Genomic DNA, 20,995 nt, shown 5'->3' with positions numbered 1-20,995 from the left:
TTTGAAGATAAATTGTGGCAGGTTTTTTAGTGTAGGTCACTTACAAACACTTCAAAACAGATCTCATTTATAAAGCCAGACAGTCTAGGCTCCGAGTGCCTTTGCAAAAACTTTGAAGAATGCCTATAAGGACTTCACAAGTATACATGCTGTGGAGTAATGGATTATTTTTTTTGGAAAGCAACAGATGAATGAACTTAGAAGATTAGGTCCGGACCCGCAGTCTGTCTGAGTGCAGTTTGCTGTTCTAAGAGGGTCATGTGGTTTTCTCCAAGAGAGAGAATTCAGTTCTACAGTTCAGCAGCAGCTCCTGGGACTGGAACAGGACAAGCTGGCAAGCTTGTGGAAAAAAACCATTTTGAAGACAGGTTGTGAATTCTTAGTAAATCCCTTGTGGTCTATACAAGAGGAGAGGACTGGCTGTCTTACGTTTCATTTGAAATAAGGGAAACAAAAAGGAACTCTGGGGTGAGCTGAAAGAAAGAGGTTGTTATCTGGAAAACCCTGATGGGGCAAGTTTCTTCGGCAAGATGCTGAAGTTGCTGATCAGAAGGAATCAGTTGTGGGTGTCCAACCAGCAACAAATGTCTCTCTCTGAAAACCGGCAAGAACTTTCCTGAGCAGTCACCATTTACATTTCAAGCACCAAAGCCTGGTGAAGATTCATAAATGTTAAATTCTGTGCACAGTATAAGAATTGTCTGCAACCTGTGAACTTGGAGGAGTGAGAAGTGAGATTACACTGTGAATTAAAGAACTTTTCTGAACTTATACACACATTACATACACGTACGCTTGGAATTAGAAGGGGGTTAAGTTAATAGTGATAAGTTAAAGTATGATTCTGTTTTCATGTTTAAAGATAATTAAAAGCAATGTTTTGTCTTGGTGAATTTTTTATGCTGCTGAGTTTTGGGGTCCTCTGGGCTCATAACTTTACAAATACAAACACTTCCATATTAGTACCCACACATGTACAAATGCAAACACGCGCACACATGCATGCATAAAACACAAGGAAACTGAGGGGGATAGACAGATAAAATGAATAAATAAAAGAAGCAGAATGTTTAACATCCGGATCTGGGATGAGTTTAAAGAAGGATAGATCAGCCACATGCTTATGGAATGGAGCCTGGTGGCTACACCTGCTCCTATTTGCTAATAATCAGTGTCGCTTGATCAGAGAGAATCCAAAAGCTGAGTGTTTGTTAAAAAGAGAATTTAATGAATGTTTAAATGGAACAATGTTATATGATTCAGCTGCTCTGCACATCCTTATATGCAAAGTAGGTGTTAGGAAGGGAAGTAGCGTCATGAGGGTAAAACACAAAAGTCCTGCAAGGCACTGTGATTGCACTAAAAACAGAGAAATGCTGGAGGAACTCAGCCAGTCTCGCAGCATCCATAGGATATATTACCGATGTTTCTGGCCTGAGTCCTTCCTTGAGGTGAAACATCAGTAATACATCTTTACCTCCTCTGACGCTGCAACACCAGCTGAGTTCCTCCAGCATTTCAGTGTAAATAGTGTTATTGCAACAGGGAAGGCGTACATCAGTAGGGAAATCCCATTACGGCAGTACTACAATGGAAAACTATGCAAAATATTTTCAATGAATGAGGGGTATAATTGCTTCGAGTGAGTACAGAGAGGCTCCTGTGATTGATTTCTGGGGTGAGAAGGTTGTCTATGAAGAAAGATTGACAGGCAGTGTCATCAATGTCTGGAGTTCAGAGTGGTGATAAATAACTGAATTGAGAGCAGGAGGAAGCTACCTCCTTTCCCCCAGGCACTTGGAGGGGAATCCCATACATTCCGTTGTGGATTTTTCTGCCCATCGTATGGTCCAGATTTCCCCCCCCCCCCCCCCCCACAGTGCCTCCAAGACAACATTGACAATAATGGCCCCAATATTTTTGTTACACGGAGGACAGTGTGTGCGAGAGGGCTGCAGGAGCAGGTGTTGAGGCAGGTACAATTGCAACGTTTTAAGAAAATATTGGACAGATACAGGGTTTGGAAGGCTATGGGCCAAACGCTGGCAGATGCAACTGGTAGGAGTGGGGGATTTTGATTGGCACAGGCAAGTTGGAGCAAGGGGCTTGTTTTCATGCTGAATTACTCTATGATGCATTAGAAATAGGAGCAGGAGTTGGCCTGTCGAGCCTGCTCCACCATTCAATGAAGTTATGGCTGATCTGATAATAGGCTCGTCTCCACCTACCTCCCTTTTCCCATATCCCTTAACTCCTCAACTTTGTAAAAATCTATCCAACCTTGTCTTAAACATATTTACTGAATCGCCTCCACTGCTTCAACGGGCAGTGAATTCCACAGATTCACCACCTTCTGGGAAAAGCAGTTCCTCCTCCTCTCCATCTTAAATATACAACCCTGAATCTTGAGGCTATGTCCCCTAGTTCTAATTCACCTACCTCTAACTTAACTAAGCCTTTCATAAATGTTGCATGTTTCTATGATCCCCTCTCTTTCTTCTAAATTCCAGTGAGTACAGTCCCAGACAACTCAATCTCTCTTCATAGGCTAAATCCCTTCATCTCTGTAACCAACCTGGTGAAACTCCTCTGCACTGCCTCCAAACCCACTACATCCTTAATTAAGGAGACCCGAACTGCACGCAGTACTCCAGCCTCTCCAGGACCTTGTACAGTTGCAGCAGAACCTCTCTGCTCCTAAATTCAATCCCTCCAGCAACGAGGGCTTCTGGATCACCTGCTGCACCTGCAAACCAACCTTTTGTGATTCATGCACAAGCTCTCCCAAGTCCTTCTGCATGGCCACTTGCTGCAATCGCTTGCCATTTAAGTAATGATCTGATCTTCCATTCTTCCTTCCAAAGTGAATAACCTCACATTCGCCAACATTGTACTCCACCTGCCAGATCTTACCTATATCTCTCTGCAGACCCTCTATGTCCTCTGCACAATTTGATTTTCCACTCAATTTAGTGCCATCAGTAAACTCAGATGCACAACACTCTGTCTCCCCTTCCAGATCATTAATGTACATTAACAGTTGCGGGCCCAGCACTGACCCCTGCGGTTATCTCCCATGGATCCTGCTCGATCCCCCCCTCCAGTGAGTTCCCCCAGAAGGTTGTATTTAACTTCAGATTCCAGCATCTGCAGCCTCCTCTGTGTCAACAGTGAAAAAAGATAGATGTAGATTTTTTTTCATTTTGTTTTGCTCATACTTTGAAGAAGGGTTCAGGCCTAAAAAGGCCATTGCATTTCTTTACCTCCTAATGGATGCTGCTGAGTTCCTCCAGCATTTTTGTGTATTTACTACAATCACTGCATCTGACCCCTGCAGAAGTAAACCTGCATATGGTTACCAAGGACTCAAACCTAAGCTCATTTGCAAATAATGCTTTACAACAAAATACATTATAATCCAGCAAAGTATCTTGTATGTATACAATAGATGATAGACAGTAGGTGCTGGAGTCAGCCAATTGGCCCGTCGAGCCAGCACCACCATTTTTCAGATCATGGTTGTTCATTCTCTGCCAGTATCCATTCCCTGCCTTATCCCCATAACCCTTTACTCCCCTGCCCACAAGAACCTTATCTAATTCCCTTTTGAACATATCCAGCGAATCGGCCCCTACCACCCTCTGCAGCAAAGCGTTTCACAGATCCACACCTCTGGGTAAAAAAAATTTGCCATCATCTCCATCCTAAAGGGCCTTCCCTGTAATCTTAAACTATGCCCTCTAGTCCTAGTTTCTCCCAACATTGGGAACATGTAATCCGATTTCACCCCATCTAGCCCCTTGATAATCTTATATACCTCAATCATGTCTCCCCTCTTTTAAACTCCATCGCATATAAGCCCAGACTTTCTAACCTTTCAGCATATGTCAATCCTGCCAACCCGGGAACCAACCTTATAAATTTCAGCTGCACTCCCTCTATAGCGAGTATGTCCTTCCTCAAATTTGGGGACCAGAACTGGATGCAATATTCCAGGTGAGGTCTCACCAGGGCCCTGTACAACTGCAGGAGGACATCTCTGCTCCTATACTCCAATCCCCTCTTTTATGAAAGCCAGCATGCCATCTGCCCTCTTCACAGCTGGCTGAACCTGCATGCTAGCTTTTAGTGACTGGTGTACGAGTCCACCCAGATCCCTTTGCACTACCCCACTCCCTAGCTTGACTCCATTTAAATAATACTCTGCTCTCTTATTACTGCCTCCAAAGTGGATAACCTCACATTTGCTTACATTGAACTTCATCTTCCATTCCTCTGTCCCCTCCCCCAACTTCTCCAAGTCCCTCTGCATTTTCCTGATATCCTACTCACACTTTACACTGCCACCCAGTTTAGTATAATCTGCAAATTTGCTCATGTTGTCAATAATCCCTTCATCCAAATCATTTACATTAATGGGTATAAGTGTTTCTCAGGCTTGTTCCTGGAGGCTCCCTTTTAAATGGTATGCATTCTTGTTCAGGTCCAGAGAGTTAATTCTGTGAGAACAATGCTGTTTCTCATCTGACAGGTTCCTGAGCAGACTTGTCCTGGGGCATGATGTGCCCCGCCCAGTGCACTTGGGCGTTGTCATTAAGGCAGCAAGAGCCAGCTATTTCACACTCTTTTCTACATGATGCATGCAATCGGGGTGGTGGTCGTGGGGGGGGGGGGGGTGGCTCTCTCCTTAGCCGTTTTCAGGTGCTTGGATGCAGATAATGCACCGGCAGACGCGGCTGGGGGAGTGCAGCTGGGACATTCAGGTGGCCAGAGAAGAGACCTTTCTGTCACCCGAACGTGCTGGCTGAAAGAGAGCCGCATCCGAGCGAATGCTGGCTCCTGTGGACTGTGGCTGTAGTCACAGCTTGTTTATGGAGCATCTTGTTGCAGCACTACATGAAAATAATGGAAAAGAAATAAACTTTAATTGTTGTCCACAAAACAGTTGTTGGTTTGTCTACACGAGGATAATATCTCCGCGCGTCGCTCCCTATTGATGTATCCTTTCCTCTTGATCAATGATAATTTATGACAGAATTTCTGTGGGTTTTGGTTTATCAGGTTTAAGGATTGTTGGAATATAGGGGTTAATTAATCATAGAAAACATGTAGAATATATGCTTATGTACTATTCAGTTTGTATACATGAATCCAGAACTATGTAACAATTTAATATTTACCTCATGGTGAAGGGAAAGAGTAATGTAAGTAAGGGGCAGCCACAGTATGTAGCAAAGTTGGCTGATTACAGTAGGTTTAGAATTGCCTGCTCCCAAAATACAAAAGAGAGGATATGTATGAAACAATTTAGTAGGAAGGTTAAGGCAAAAGGAGGTGTTGATGAGCTCAGGAGACAAGCCACCTGAAAGCACCTCTTGCCTCAAACGTCCTTGTCCAATTTATATTATAAAAAGCAAGGGTCCTCGTACTAAACCCTGAGACACTCCACTGATCTGGAAAAGTGCCCTCCATCATCACCTTCTGTCCTGCTGAGTTCATCCAGCACAGGTGCTTTGCTGAACACCTTCGCTCTTGTCTGCAACAATGCCGGTATCGCCCAGTGGCCAACCCTTCAATTCCATGCCCCACTCCCGCTCTGACATAACACTCCATGGCCTCATGCACTGTCCAAACTAAAACATCCTGTAAATTGGTGGTGCAACACTTGATTTTCCATCTGTGCGCTCTCTAACCTGTTGGCATTAACATCGACTTCTCCGGTTTCTACTAGCCCACTCCCTGTTTTCCCTCTCTTTTCTCCATCCCTCTGTCTTCTTTCCCCCACCACTCCACCCCCTTCCCTCTCTATTCACAGAGCCAGCACCCTCCCCTTGTTTGCTGAATTACCCTCCCTCCCTTATCCACCTATTACCTCCTGCTTTGGGCCTGTGCTCCCCTCCTTCCTCCTCCCCATAACCATTTTGTTTGGGTGCCTGCCTATATTTTACTTAAGCCCAAAATGTTGGTCGTGTATCCTTATCTGTGCTATATGCTGAGTTTCTCCAGCGTTGTGTTATTACTTCAACCACAGACTCTCATATTTACCTCTGACTCCTATCACTGAGCGATTATTTTTACCCAGTTGGCTAACTGGCCTCCTATCCAGTGAGCCCTAACCTTTCAAAACAACCTCCCATCACTAAAATCCATAACAACTGCTTGCCCTCGTCTATCTCCTCAAAAATAATTCCAGCAAGTACATAAATCATGATGTCCCATCCCCAATTCCATGTTATCTCTCCTAAATTTTCCCCTGGCCATCCAAATGTTGTAAGATTATTATTTCTCAGAACGTTCTCCAGCCATTTCCTGGCCACTGAGGTCCAACTAACAGGTCAGAAATTAGCCAGACTGTCCTTAGAGCCTTTTTATTTGAACAACAGCACCACATCTGCCATGCTACTGTCCTCCAGAATGTCTCCTGTCTTCAGCCATGTGTTGAACGTTGTAAAAACACGATGCTGGAGAAACTCATCAAGTCAAACAGTGCCCTTTATATAGCAAAGATAAAGGTACATTGTGGTCGTTTAGTGACGAGCTAAATTCATCAGTTGTTGTAATTAAGACTAACTGCTTTACTCAATTCCGATGCTCATTTTTTAAAGCACCCTCGCTCCCGACGACCTTCGCAATGCTTGGCCCGGAAATGACGTCATCTCTGACGTTCGACAGCAATCCCAGAACTCCAGGGATTCCTGTTCTTGCCTACTCAGATCTCCATGAGTCGGTTCGTTGTTTAGCGCGGTTCGGCCCGCTACAACGTAACCAATGGTTTGGGCTTGAAACCTTCATAGAAAAATGTCAGAAAGTGCCCGAATAAAAAGATAATGGCAGGAGGGGTAGGGGGAGGAGCACAGTCTCAAAGGTAGAAGGTAATAGGTGGAAAAGGGAGGGAGGGCAGTACAGGAAAAGGGGGGAGGGGGTGGCTCGATGAATAGAGAAGGATGTGGAGACCTGAAAGAAGGAAGACAGGGGAAAGGGGAGAAAGGAGAGTAGGTTAGCTGGAGAGTGTCCAGATGGAAAATTAAGTGTTTTCCTCTAATTTTCGGGTGGTCTTGGTGGGATACCACATGAGGCCATGGATAGATGTGAATATGGGACTGGTATGCAGAACATGAAATGGTTGGCCACTGGGAGATCCCTGTCACTGGTAGGACAGAGCAAAGATGCTCAGCGAAACAATCTCCCAGTCTGGGCCCAGTCTCTCCAATGTAGAGAAGGCCAGAAAGGGAGCAACGGGTGCAGTAGATGACTCCCACGGATAACAAGTGAAGTGTTGTTTCTCTTGAAAGGCCTGTTTGGGGCTCCAGACTGTGGTGAGGGAGAAGGTGTGGGCGCAAGTGTCGCACCTCCTGCGGCCACAGAGGAAAGTGCTGGGGTGGGGATGATTGGTAGGATGAGTGCACAAGGGAGTCACAGAGGGAGCGGTCCCTATGGAGAACAGTGAGGGGAGGGGAGAGGAAGAAGTGTCTGGTAGTGAGATCCTGTTGTAAGTGCTAGAAATTCTGGAGGCTAGCGGGGTGGAAGGTGAGGACAAGGAGAATCCTGTGTTTGTTGTGTCTGGGGGCAGAGAGGGCCAGGGCAGATGAGCGGGAAATGGAGGAGATGCGGTGAGGGCTGAGTTGATGGTGATGGAGGGGAAGCCATGTTCTCATCTGAAATGTCCGCCTTATTCCACAAACGTGGCAACACTTCACATGTGGCTTTTTCTACATCGGAGAGACTGGGCGCAGACTGGGAGATCACTATGCTGAGTGCCTTCGCTCTGTCCACACCAGTGACGGGGACCTCCGAGTGGCCAACCATTTCAGTTCTGTATTCCACTCCCACACTCACATGTCTGTCCACGGCCTCATGTACTATCCCACTAAGACCACCCATAAACTGGAGAAAATCACCTAATTTTCCTTCTGGGATCTCTGCAGCTGGATGGCATTAACATTGAATTCTCCAGATGCTGCTAATCTACTCTCTCCCCTATCCCCTATGTTCTTTACCTCATCTCTCCACCTCCTTCCCTCTCTATACCCTGAGCTATCCCCCTTCCCCCTTCTTGCTGCTGTGCCCTCCCTCCCTCCCTTCTCCACCTATTACCTCCAGCCTTTGTGACCGTGCTCCTTCCCCCCACTCCTCCCCCATACCTTTTTGTTCAGATGCCTGCCAACATTTTCCATACCTTGATGAAAGGCTCAAGCCCGAAATGTTGGTTATGTATCCTTACCTTTGCTATATAAAGGACACTGTCTGACCTGCTGATTCTCCAGCGTCGTGACTTTACTTCAACCAGGGTACCTGCAGACTTTTGTGCTTTACATCAGTTAAACATGTCTGACTCGGTCCCGACTATCTCTTATCTGCCTTCATATCATTTTCAGGAATTCACCTAGCCCAGAACTAGTCACTAATCTATTGTGAAGAAATAAGACTACTAAAAGCTTTCATTACTGATGCAGATATGCCCTCGGTTTTCTTCAGTTACCTCCCGCCCTTGGTTATCCTGCTCCACTGCAAAGAGAGTCACAAAGTGTAAGATCTTCCTAATCTCCTCTGATTCAGCACATAATCGCCCATCCCGATGCTTAAGGGGACCATTCTTTCTATTGTGACCATTTTGCTCTTAATAAGTTTATAAAATCATTTTGGATGCTCCTTTATAAGGTCTGCCAACGTCATCTCAAGATGTCTTTTAGGCCTAGTTATTGGCTATGCTCCTACATTCCTTATCTATCTCAAGTGATTCCTTCAAACCTATCTGTCTTTATCAGAATCAGGATCAGAATTTATTGCCATGGACAAGTCATGAAATTTAGTGTTTTGAAGCAGCGTCATAGAGCAAACATTCATATTGTAACCATTTTACAACATTGCGATAAAAATAACAGAGCATGAAAAGTAAGGCAGTGTCTTTGGTTCATTGATTATTCAGGAATCTGATGGCAGTGGGGAAGAAGCTGTCCTTGTGCCACTCAGTGATCGTCTTCGAGTTCCTGTACCTTTGTGGCGATGGTAGCAGAGGGAAGAGGTCATGGCCTGGTGGTGGGGAGTGCCTCCTTGATTGCCTCCATTTTCTTTCTGATCTCTTGTAAACAAAGGTTTCTTACCCTTGGCATCCATACCCTGGGTACTAGCAATAATAATTGATGGCAATGTGTTCATTGATGAGCAGCTGCAGAGGCTGCGGGAGGGCTGGAGGTGAATCCATGGACACTCAGTGTCTCTGAAAGGACTCTCTTTCTCTCCCACTTTAAGGGGCGCCGGGCAATACTAAGGCTGGGCAGTGGGTTAGTGGGGTGGAGTGGGTTAGAATCCTCCCATTACTGACCGAAGGAAAGTCCCTCAAACAATAGAGCGGGGAGAAGCAACAAAGTATTATGGGGTGATAATGGTGTATTCAGAGAACAAGTACATGTTGGGAATGTATAGATATGTACTATGGCCATGAAAAGACTTGGAATGGTTTTCTTTTTTGTACATTATTGTGAATAAAGTCTAGTTTTGGAAAAAGATGGATCAACTCATGGCGGGGTGGACTCGATGATCTGACTAGCCTATTTCTGCTGCTCTGTCTTATAATCTGAGCAATTTAGCCCTGTTTGTGCTTGCATTCACTGAAGGGCTGGTTGTGTTTCACATTCCTGTAACCTGCAGATGTGAACACAGCTGTTCTTCGGCTTGCACCTGGAGCTAGTGATTAATGGTTTCTAACCTCCGAGCTAAGGGCGAGGCTCATCTAGTGTCAGAAACTTTAGTAATGTAGTTGTCTCCATCTCTCGCTCTCCCTCCCAATTCTCACCTTTCCTTCCTTTATGCCTTCTCACACTTACTGCTGCCCAGTTGCTTCTTCTGCAGACTGGCTTGCTGGGCCACTCTGGAGGGCATTCAGAATGAACCACATGCTATAACTCCCACCTAAGTGGTTGGACCCCTTCACTAAAGTTAGATAACACTGGATAATGACAATCTTTCTTCCTGAACACTTGTATTTAATGGATTTTGGGCTGCCGATCATGAAAATCACCGTAACATATTCCCATCATGTACAATTTTTAAATATAACCTAATTTTGTGATTTCCTGACATTTTTTAACTCTACTTCAAGCAGACAAAACCATGTCATTGAAAATTTATTTTCTGCATTCGCACTTGGACGCTTTCCCAGCTGGTCTTGGTGCAGTCAGTGAAGAACCTGGTGAAAGGACATTGCGACCATGGAAAAGCGGTATCAGGGAAACTGGAATCCATCAGTGCTCGCCAACTATTGTTGGACACTGACACGAGAGGCATCAGATGCTGAGTACAAACTAAAATCAGCGGCAAAACATTTTGAGGTCAGTTGAACTAATGTAACGTGTCAGCATCATTATGTAATTAAACATGGTAAATTCAATCAAAGTTAATTTGATGTTTCTCCAACTTCCTCCATGATGCAGCAAATCTGAAATGATCTTTGTATTTAGATTGAAGTTTTCTATCATAATCCCCAAGATTTTGTCAGAAAGCAAACCTTTTGAAAATAAATTATCGTCCAGTGATGTTCCTTTATCCTCAATTAATGTGAGCACTTATGATATTCACTCTTTACCCCGAAACCAGTAGTAGATGAGGTAACTCGCTGGATCATTTCAGGGAGTAGGTAAGAGCAATGGTGCTGGTGACCCACCATGATGTTCTGCGAGCTGCAGAACACCTTACTCCCTTTATTGTTAAATTTACTGTTAAATACTCACCTCCAAAGCTAAATGTTTCTCTACGTCTAAAGTTGTGTTTTGACCAAACTGAACATTGATAACAGACCACCTTACACTCTACGGCAAACCCAGTGATGCCTACAGCTACCTAAACCAAAGCTCCTCCACCCATTCTCCTGCAGGGACTTGCCTCACCCTGAACAACTCTGTTTAACACCTCTCATTTCTGCCAAATTAGATGTGCACATGCTATGGGTCCCAGGTGTGGCTACCTTTTTTGTTGGCTATGAACAGACCCTTAGTTTGTGCCATCATTCATAGCTCACCCCCTCCCACATTCATCCTACGGCCTTTTACTCCTTCCTCCTTTCCTACACATTTAAAACCGAAGGTCTGTTCCTCGCGAGGTACTATAAGGCACTAAGTGCCTTACACAATTTCTCCTGCGTTCAATTTTTTTTTTCAAAAGTTTTTAATTTAGTTACACAGCACGGTAACAGGCCCTTTAGGCCCATCAGTCCGTGCCTTCAAATTTACACCCCATTAACCTATGCCCCCAGGACATTTCGATTGGTGGGAGGAAACCGGAGCCCCCAGGGAGAACCCATGCAGATACGGGGAGAGTGTGAAAACTCCTTACAGACAGGGTGGGATTCGAACCCCAGTCCCGATCGCTGGTGCTGTAAAAGTGTTGCGTCAACCATGGCCTTCAGATCAAGAAGGTGTTGGAGGATTTATTTTCCATTCATCGTTATGTATTCACTTCCTTTTTTAAAAATAAATTACAAATAAAATGTACAAACTCTTAAATGGCCACAGAATAAAATAATGTACTATGAGGCGCAACTAATGTTCAGAAGCAGGAAACCATTGTTAACTCAGAGCCAGCGCATCAACAGGGCGCAAAAATATGCAATGATCACAAAGTTAACATCGGTCAGCATGTCAGAGAAACCCCTCACTCATCCCATTCCTTCACCACCCTCTGCTCTTCTGTGAAATTTCACAATGGGATTGTTATACATTCAGATGAAATTAAAGTGCTGGATGAACTCAGCTGGTCATGTGATATCCACAGGAGGTAAAGGTATACTCCCCCTCCATGTCCTCCCCCTCCACGTCCTCCCCCTCAAAAGATGCTCACAAACTCAAGCTAGCATGCTGGAACATCAGAACCATGCTAGACAAGGCTGACAGCCACCGACCTGAACGTCGGTCTGCCCTCATCGCACATGAACTCCTCAGACTTGACATCGACATAGCCGCTCTCAGTGAAGTCCGCCTGGCAGATGTAGGCAGCCTCCAAGAACGCGGCGCGGGCTACACACTCTACTGGTCTGGCAAGCCTTCGGATGAATGACGCCTATCTGGTGTAGGCTTCATGGTCAAGAGCTTCATTGCCTCCAAACTCGAAAACCTTCTGACAGGCCTCTCGGACCGAATCATGTCCATGCGACTCCCCCTTCAAAACAAGCGTCACATCACCCTCATCAGTGTCTATGCTCCAACCCTCCAGGCGGAACCAGCAGAAAAGGACAAGTTCTACACCGACCTGCGCAACCTCATCCAACGCACCCCTACAGCCGACAAGGTTGTCATCCTGGGCGACTTCAACGCTCATGTCGGCAAAGACTCAGAAACCTGGCCAGGAATCCTGGGCAAGCATGGCGTCGGCAAGTGCAACGACAATGGGCGCCTCCTGTTGGAGCTCTGCGCAGAACAGCGGCTTGTCATTACAAACACCCTTTTACAGCAGAGGGACAGCCTTAAGACCACCTGGATGCATCCCTGATCCAAACACTGGCACCTCCTGGACTACATCCTGGTGCAAGAAAGTGACAAACGAGATGTGCTCCACACCAGTGTGGCGCAGAATGCCACACTGACCACCGGCTGGTTCGCTGCAAGCTCAACCTTCACCTCAAGCCAAAGCCCAGGAACAATAAAGCCCCCAGAAAGAGGTTCAATGTTGAAAACCTACAGTCAGACGAAGCGAGAGGAAACTTCCAGGCAAACCTCAAAGCAAAGCTCGATGATGCAACCCGCCTCACGGACCCGTCCCCTGAAACCCTCTGGGATCAGTTGAAGACTACCATACTGCAATCCACTGAAGAGGTACTGGGTTTCTCCTCCAGGAAAAACAAGGACTGGTTTGACGAAAACAGCCAGGAAATCCAGGAGCTGCTGGCAAAGAAGCGAGCTGCCCACCAGGCTCACCTTACAAAGCCGTCCTGTCCAGAGAAGAAACAAGCCTTCCGTCGCGCATGCAGCCATCTTCAGCGCAAACTCCGGGAGATCCAAAATGAGTGGTGGACTAGCCTCGCCAAACGAACCCAGCTCAGCGCGGACATTGGCGACTTCAGGGGTTTCTACGAGGCTCTAAAGGCTGTGTACGGCCCCTCACCCCAAGTCCAAAGCCCGCTGCGCAGCTCAGACGGCAAAGTCCTCCTCAGCGACAAGATCTCCATCCTCAACCAATGGTCAGAACACTTCCAATCTCTTTTCAGTGCCAACCGCTCAGTCCAAGATTCCGCCCTGCTCCAGCTCCGTCAACAGCCCCTAAGGCTAGAGCTGGATGAGGTTCTCATCCTGGATGAGACATATAAGGCAATCGAACAACTGAAAAGTGGCAAAGCAGCAGGTATGGATGGAATCCCCCCCAGAGGTCTGGAAGGCTGGCGGCAAAACTCTGCATGCCAAACTGCATGAGTTTTTCAAGCTTTGTTGGGACCAAGGAAAACTGCCTCAGGATCTTCGTGATGCCACCATCATCACCCTGTACAAAAACAAAGGCGAGAAATCAGACTGCTCAAACTACAGGGGAATCACGTTGCTCTCCATTGCAGGCAAAATCTTCGCTAGGATTCTACTAAATAGAATAATACCTAGTGTCGCCGAGAATATTCTCCCAGAATCACAGTGCGGCTTTCGCGCAAACAGAGGAACTACTGACATGGTCTTTGCCCTCAGACAGCTCCAAGAAAAGTGCAGAGAACAAAACAAAGGACTCTACATCACCTTTGTTGACCTCACCAAAGCCTTCGACACCGTGAGCAGGAAAGGGCTTTGGCAAATACTAGAGCACATCGGATGTCCCCCAAAGTTCCTCAACATGATTATCCAACTGCACGAAAACCAACAAGGTCGGGTCAGATACAGCAATGAGCTCTCTGAACCCTTCTCCATTAACAATGGCGTGAAGCAAGGCTGTGTTCTCGCACCAACCCTCTTTTCAATCTTCTTCAGCATGATGCTGAACCAAGCCATGAAAGACCCCAACAATGAAGACGCTGTTTACATCCGGTACCGCACGGATGGCAGTCTCTTCAATCTGAGGCGCCTGCAAGCTCACACCAAGACACAAGAGAAACTTGTCCGTGAACTACTCTTTGCAGACGATGCCGCTTTAGTTGCCCATTCAGAGCCAGCTCTTCAGCGCTTGACGTCCTGCTTTGCGGAAACTGCCAAAATGTTTGGCCTGGAAGTCAGCCTGAAGAAAACTGAGGTCCTCCATCAGCCAGCTCCCCACCATGACTACCAGCCCCCCCCCACATCTCCATTGGGCACACAAAACTCAAAACGGTCAACCAGTTTACCTATCTCGGCTACACCATTTCATCAGATGCAAGGATTGACAATGAGATAGACAACAGACTTGCCAAGGCAAATAGCGCCTTTGGAAGACTACACAAAAGAGTCTGGAAAAACAACCAACTGAAAAACCTCACAAAGATAAGCGTATACAGAGCCGTTGTCATACCCACACTCCTGTTAGGCTCCGAATCATGGGTTCTCTACTGGCATCACCTACGGCTCCTAGAACGCTTCCACCAGCGTTGTCTCCGCTCCATCCTCAACATCCATTGGAGCGCTTTCATCCCTAACGTCGAAGTACTCGAGATGGCAGAGGTCGACAGCATCGAGTCCACGCTGCTGAAGATCTAGCTGCGCTGGATGGGTCACGTCTCCTGAATGGAGGACCATCGCCTTCCCAAGATCGTGTTATATGGCGAGCTCTCCACTGGCCACCGTGACAGAGGTGCACCAAAGAAAAGGTACAAGGACTGCCTAAAGAAATCTCTTGGTGTATGCCACATTGACCACCGCCAGTGGGCTGATAACACCTCAAACCGTGCATCTTGGCACCTCACAGTTTGGCGGGCAGCAACCTCCTTTGAAGAAGACCGCAGAGCCCACCTCACTGACAAAAGGCAAAGGAGGAAAAACCCAACACCCAACCCCAACCAACCAATTTTCCCCTGCAGCCGCTGCAACCGTGTCTGCCTGTCCCGCATTGGACTTGTCAGCCACAAACGAGCCTGCAGCTGACGTGGACTTTTACCCCCTCCATAAATCTTCGTCCGCGAAGCCAAGCCAAAGAAAGGTATACTGTAAGAGGGGCATTGGGTGACACTGAAGCAAGGCTACCAGAGAAATGGTTCAGTGGCCAATCTGCAGGACCATAAGAGTGGCAGAGAGGATCACTGGAGTCTCCCTCCCCTCCATGGACGTGATCTACTTGTCTGAAGAGGGTGCGCAAAATCATGGAGGACCCCTTCTACCTCACGTGCAGCATCTTTTAGCTGCTCCCGTCGGGGAAGAGATACAGGAATCTCAGACCCAGCACCACCAGGCTGAGGAACAGGTTCTTCCCATGGACAGTGAGAATGCTGAACGACCAAAAGAATGGATCACACTGACCATCCGAGATTGACATATTTCTGAAACAATATTTATTTATTTATTTGTACATATGAATACTTGACCTGCATATGTATTGTTTGTCTGTATGTGTGTTATGTCTGGTTGTGTGCTATGTCTGGTTGTGTGTCTGCATGTTTTGCACCAAGGACTAGAGAGCGCTGTTTTATCAGGTTGTACTTGTACGATCAGATGATAATAAACTTCATTTGACTAATGGTGATTCCTTAGACAGGCAGAAGGCTATTACATGTAATACTACATGTTCTGTACTATTACATGATAATGAAGGAATTTTGAAATAACCAACGTTTCTGGCCTGAGCCCTTCGTTATGGTATGACACCCATTCAGTTGCTTTACTGCGCAGTTTCTTTGAAGGATGCCTATCCTGGAGACGTTCTTCTCACACCTCGACGAAGGGATCACAAGAAGTCAGGTCCTGATGGCGTACCTGGCAGGGTACTGAAAATCTGTGATAACCAACTAGCCAGTGTTCACAGATGTTTTCAACCTCTCGTTGCTGCTTCAAAAGGGCTTCAATCATCCTGGTGCCCAGAAAGAGCAGGGTGAAGTGCCTCAATGACTATCGCCCAGTAGCACTAACATCTATGGTGATTAAATACGTTGAGAGGTTGGTCATGGCCAGAATTAACATCACTCCACAGCAGATGCAATATCATTGGTTCTCTAATCAGCTCTAGATCACCTTGAAAACAGCAACGCATAAATCTGGCTGCTCTTCATAGACTACAACTCAGCCTTCTACACCATTATTCCCTCAGTGCTGGTCAAGAAGTTCCAAACAGTAGGCCTCTGCGTGCCCCTCTGCAACTGGATCCTTGATTTCCTCATCGGAAGACCACAATCAGTACCAATTGGAAACAACATCTCCTCCTTCTCACTGAATATCAACACAGACGTGCCTCAAGGATGCGTGCTGAGCCCATTGATCTACTCACTATACACCCATGACTGTGTGGCCAGGCACAATTCCAATGTTATCTACAAATTTGCCGATGACACCACGGGTTATCGGCAGAATCACAAACAGCAATGAGGAAGGGTAGATAGATCTATTCGTTGAGTTGTGTCACACCAACAACTTTGTTGCTTGCACTCAACATTAGCAAAATGAAGGAGATGATTGTGGACTTCAGTAAGAAGTCAGGAGAACATGGTCCAGTCATCAATGAGGGCTCAGTAGTGGAGAGGGCCAAACCTTCAACATCTCTGAGTATCTGTCCTGGAGACTTCATATCATTGTAATCATGAAGAAGGCTTGCCAGCAGCTATATTTTGTGAGGTGTTTGAGAAGATTCAGTATGTCACTGAAAACTCTCGAAAACATCTACAGGTTTACTGTGTAGAGGATTCTGGCTGGTGGCATCACTGCCAGATATGGAGGCGCCAATGCTCATGTTAAGAAAAAACTCAGCCTCATGAGCACCAGACTTAACCCCATTGAGGACATCTACATGAGGCGGTGTCTTAAGAAAGCAGACTCTATCCATTGGGGAAAAGGTACAGGAATCTAAAGACGAGCACTCAGCGGCACAAGGACAGCTTCTTCCCCTCCTCCATCAGATTCCTGAATGATCAATGAACCAAAGACACTGCCTCACTTTGACTTTTTGTGCACTATTTTTATTTATTGAAAGGTGATTTATACGAACGTTTCCACTGTGACGCTGCTACAAAACAACAAATTTTTTGACAATATATTCTGACTTTGAAAAAGGCAATGAATGAGATTTCTCTTTTTCATTGTGTTGTATTAGCATAGATTGATGGTTAGTCATCAAATAGAAACACAAACGTGTTTCTTTCAGGCAGGAAGGGTGTAAACAGGGTGCTCCAGGGATCAGTTCTTGCCATTCAATTATTTCAGATTTATATTAATGGCCTGGAGCAGGAGTCAGAGCGTAAAGATATCTAAGTTTCACATTGACACCAATAGAGGCTTTGAACTCAGTGGTTAGAGCACTGGTCTTGTAAACCAGGGGTTGTAAGTTCATCCCTCGCTGGGGTCTCGTCCCTGTGAGGGGCACTGGACAAAGTGGTGACTCTCTGTATTCCTTATGGTAGACAAAGTTAAAAAGAATTTCATATACGTTACATTCTAAATGCGACAATAATGGAAACAATGTGGCCGGGACAGCATGCTACAATGAGGACATTAGGACGGTGTAACTGGATATAGATAGGTTAAGCGAATGGGCAAAAAATTGAGAAATGAAATTTAATATGGGATTGTGTGAGGTTATGCCTTTTGGAAAACTACTTTCCGAATGAAGAGAGATTGCCAATGAGTGAAGTGTAGCGGTATCCAAGCATTCTTGTGCATGAATCATGAAAATTGGCAGGTGAGAAAGACAAATGAGATATTGACCTTCGTTGCAAGATGGTAGTCGTTTAAAATAGGGATATATAGGGATGGAACAGACTCAATGGGCTGAATAGCCTACTTCTGCTCCTCTACGCTCTGGTGAGACCACACCTCGAGTTTTTGCATTGCTTTGATCTCCCCTTTTAAGAAAGGGTTTACTAGTAATGGAAGCAGTCCAAAAGGGATCCACGCAGCAAATTCCAAATCTGATGCATTTCAATAAAGATCACCTCTCGTTCTTAGATTTACACATAGAGCACAGTAAAAGACCCTTTGGGCCCAGGAGCCCATGCCGCCCAATTACACCCAATTGATCTACAACCCCTGGTACATTTTTGACCGATGGGAGGAAATCAGAGCACCCAGAGGAGACCTACGCAGACACGGGGAGAATGTACAAACTCCTTCCAGAGAGCGATGGATTTGAACTCCGCACCCAATCACTAGTGTTGTAATGGTGTTGTGCGAACTGATACGCTAACCATGCTACTGTTGCCAAGAGCATAAGCTGGTCAACTCTTTTTTTCACCTGAGGAATTATCCCAGCAAATCTTCCCTGCAGTCAAGTATACATTTTCTTCAGTATTCAGTCAAAGAATATAATTAGTCTTTCAGCTGTTGTCTCATCGGCACTCTATAACATTAATTTAATTTAATTTCATCACAGCACATGAACAGACCAATTTGGTCCCATGAGTCTGTGCTGCCTTAATTTACATCACATTAACTTGCGTCCCCAGATATGTTTTGAATGGAGGGAGGAAGCCAGAGCCCCCGGAGAAAACCCATGCAGCAATGGAGAGTACATACAAACACCTTACAGGCAGCGCGTGATTTGAACCCCGGTCCAGTCCCCATCGCTGGTGCTGTAAAGGTATTATGCCACGTGCTACCCTAATGCGATGGTGCTAACATCCGAAACGTTAGCTCCATCACCCTCACATTAAAGTCCCCTAATTGCACTGAATGGGAAGTTTTTGCTTCTTGAACACTTTTGGGTGTATTTTATGGTTTTGAGCTGCTTTACACAAAAATTATCTTAATATTATCCCATTACGTAGCTTTTTTAGCTATTACCTATTTTTGTGATGTGCAACATGGCATAGAAAATGCATTTTCTGCAATCGCACTTGGACTTCTTCCCTGCTGATCTTGGTGCAGTTGGTGACGAACACGGTGGAAGGTTTCACCATGTACATTGTGCCCATGGAAAAGTGACCAGGGCAACTGGAATTCTTCAGTGCTGACCAACTATTTTGTTGGACACTGACATGAGAGGCATCAGATGCTGATCACGAAAATCTCCTTAAAATTTTCCTATGACTTACTTTTTTTTTAGATACAACCTGTTTTGTGATTTCCTGTCATATTGCCTACAAAGCAAGCTGTTTGGGTCAGTCCAAGCATGCCTGGGCCTGCACTCAGGGCAGGTACTATGCAAATGTTGCCTTAGGCAAATGTTGTCTTAGGCATTCTTGAAAGGCATTTACATAGATTGAGAATTTTCTTGGCATCTACAGAGCTCCAGACTACATCCAGCTGATTGAGAACAGAATCAGAAGCTGAATCAAGATTTATTGTCATGAATAAATCATAAAATTTGGTGTTTTGCAGTAGTGTCTTAGTTCAAATATACATATTTATAATAATTTTATGACATTATTGGATAAAAGATTAATAATAATAATAGTGGATGAAAAGTCATGCTGTGTCGTTGGTTCATTGATCATTCAGGAATCTGATGGCAGCTGTCCTTAAGCCGTTGAGTGCTTTAGGCTCCTGTAACTTTTTCCTGATGGTAGCAGAGTGACGAGGGCATGGCCTGGGTGGAGGGTGTCTTTGAGGATAGAGACTTTTTTAAGACACCGCCTCATGATGGAGTGAAGGTTGGTGCCTGTGATGGCGCAGGCCAAGTTGACAATAGCCGCTGGCGAGCCTTCTTTGTGATTGCATCAACATGAAGGCTCCAGAACAGATCCTCGGAGATGTTGGCACCCAGGAATTTTATGTTTTTTTAAATGTTTTATTTTGTCTCTTTTTCATAAATATACATATCAAAAAATATATATGAAAAAACTTTTTCTTACAAAAGAAAACACAACAAGCCCCTCCTCCATTCCCTTCACAGTATAAATCCATACACCACTGGGTTTAAAAAAACAAATTTCATTGAGGAGGTCACTTATATTTTTATAATAGCAGCACCTTATTTTTTATTATATTTGGGCCCCTATCCAAAAATGGTTGCCATATTTTTATAAATACATCATCTAAATACAACTGTTCATCTTTGTCTTCCATTGTGCTATCTGTAGAGGGGAGTCATATTTCCAAGTAATCGCAATACTAAAGCTATTTTAACAAATTAAATTTGGAATTTAGTTAGTTTAGGAAATTGAAGTTCTTGACCCTCTCCACTATTAAGACCTCGATGAGGACTGGGTCGTATTCCCCTGACTTCCTCCTGAAGTCCACATCATCTCCTTGGATTCGCTGACATTGAGTGCAAGGTTGTTGCCGTTCCACCATTTAACAAGCTGATCTCTCTCCTTCCTGTACGCTTCCTCATTGCCTTTTGAGATCCTGCCGACAACTGTGGTGTCATCGGCAAACTTTAGATGGCATTGGAATTGTGCCTGGCCACACAGTCGTGGGTGTATATTGAGTAGAGCAGTGGGCTAAGCTCGCATCCTTGGGGTGCACCTGTGTTGATGATCAGAGAGGGGGAGATGTTGCTTCCAATTCGTACTGACGGTGGTCTTCCGATGAGAAAGTTAACGATCCAGTTTTAGAGGGGGATATAGAGCCATCGAGTTTGTAGCTTTTTGACCAGCACTGAGGGAATAATGGTATTGAAGGCTGAGCTATAGTCAATGAAGAGCAATCGTATGTATGAATTACTGTTTTTGAACGATATTGCCAGCAATATTCCATCTGCCATGGAGTGATTGTGACAATAGGCCAGATCTTTACAGGTACGTGTTAACTCTGGCCATGACCAGCCTCTCAAAGCATTTCATCACAGGAGAAGTTAATGCTATAGGGTGGTAGTCGTTGAGTCTTGGGTACCAGGATGATTGTTGCACTTTTGAACATGCTTCAAGCAGACAAAACCACGACCTGCACCACGTCATTGAAAATTTATTTTCTGCATTCGCACTTGGACTTCTTCCCTGCCGATCTTGGTGCCGTTAGTGACGAACACGGTGAAAGGTTTC

The sequence above is a fragment of the Narcine bancroftii genome, chromosome 3, assembly GCF_036971445.1.
Source record: "Narcine bancroftii isolate sNarBan1 chromosome 3, sNarBan1.hap1, whole genome shotgun sequence".
NCBI lineage: Eukaryota > Metazoa > Chordata > Chondrichthyes > Torpediniformes > Narcinidae > Narcine > Narcine bancroftii.
Note: the sequence above shows the minus strand (reverse complement) of the source record.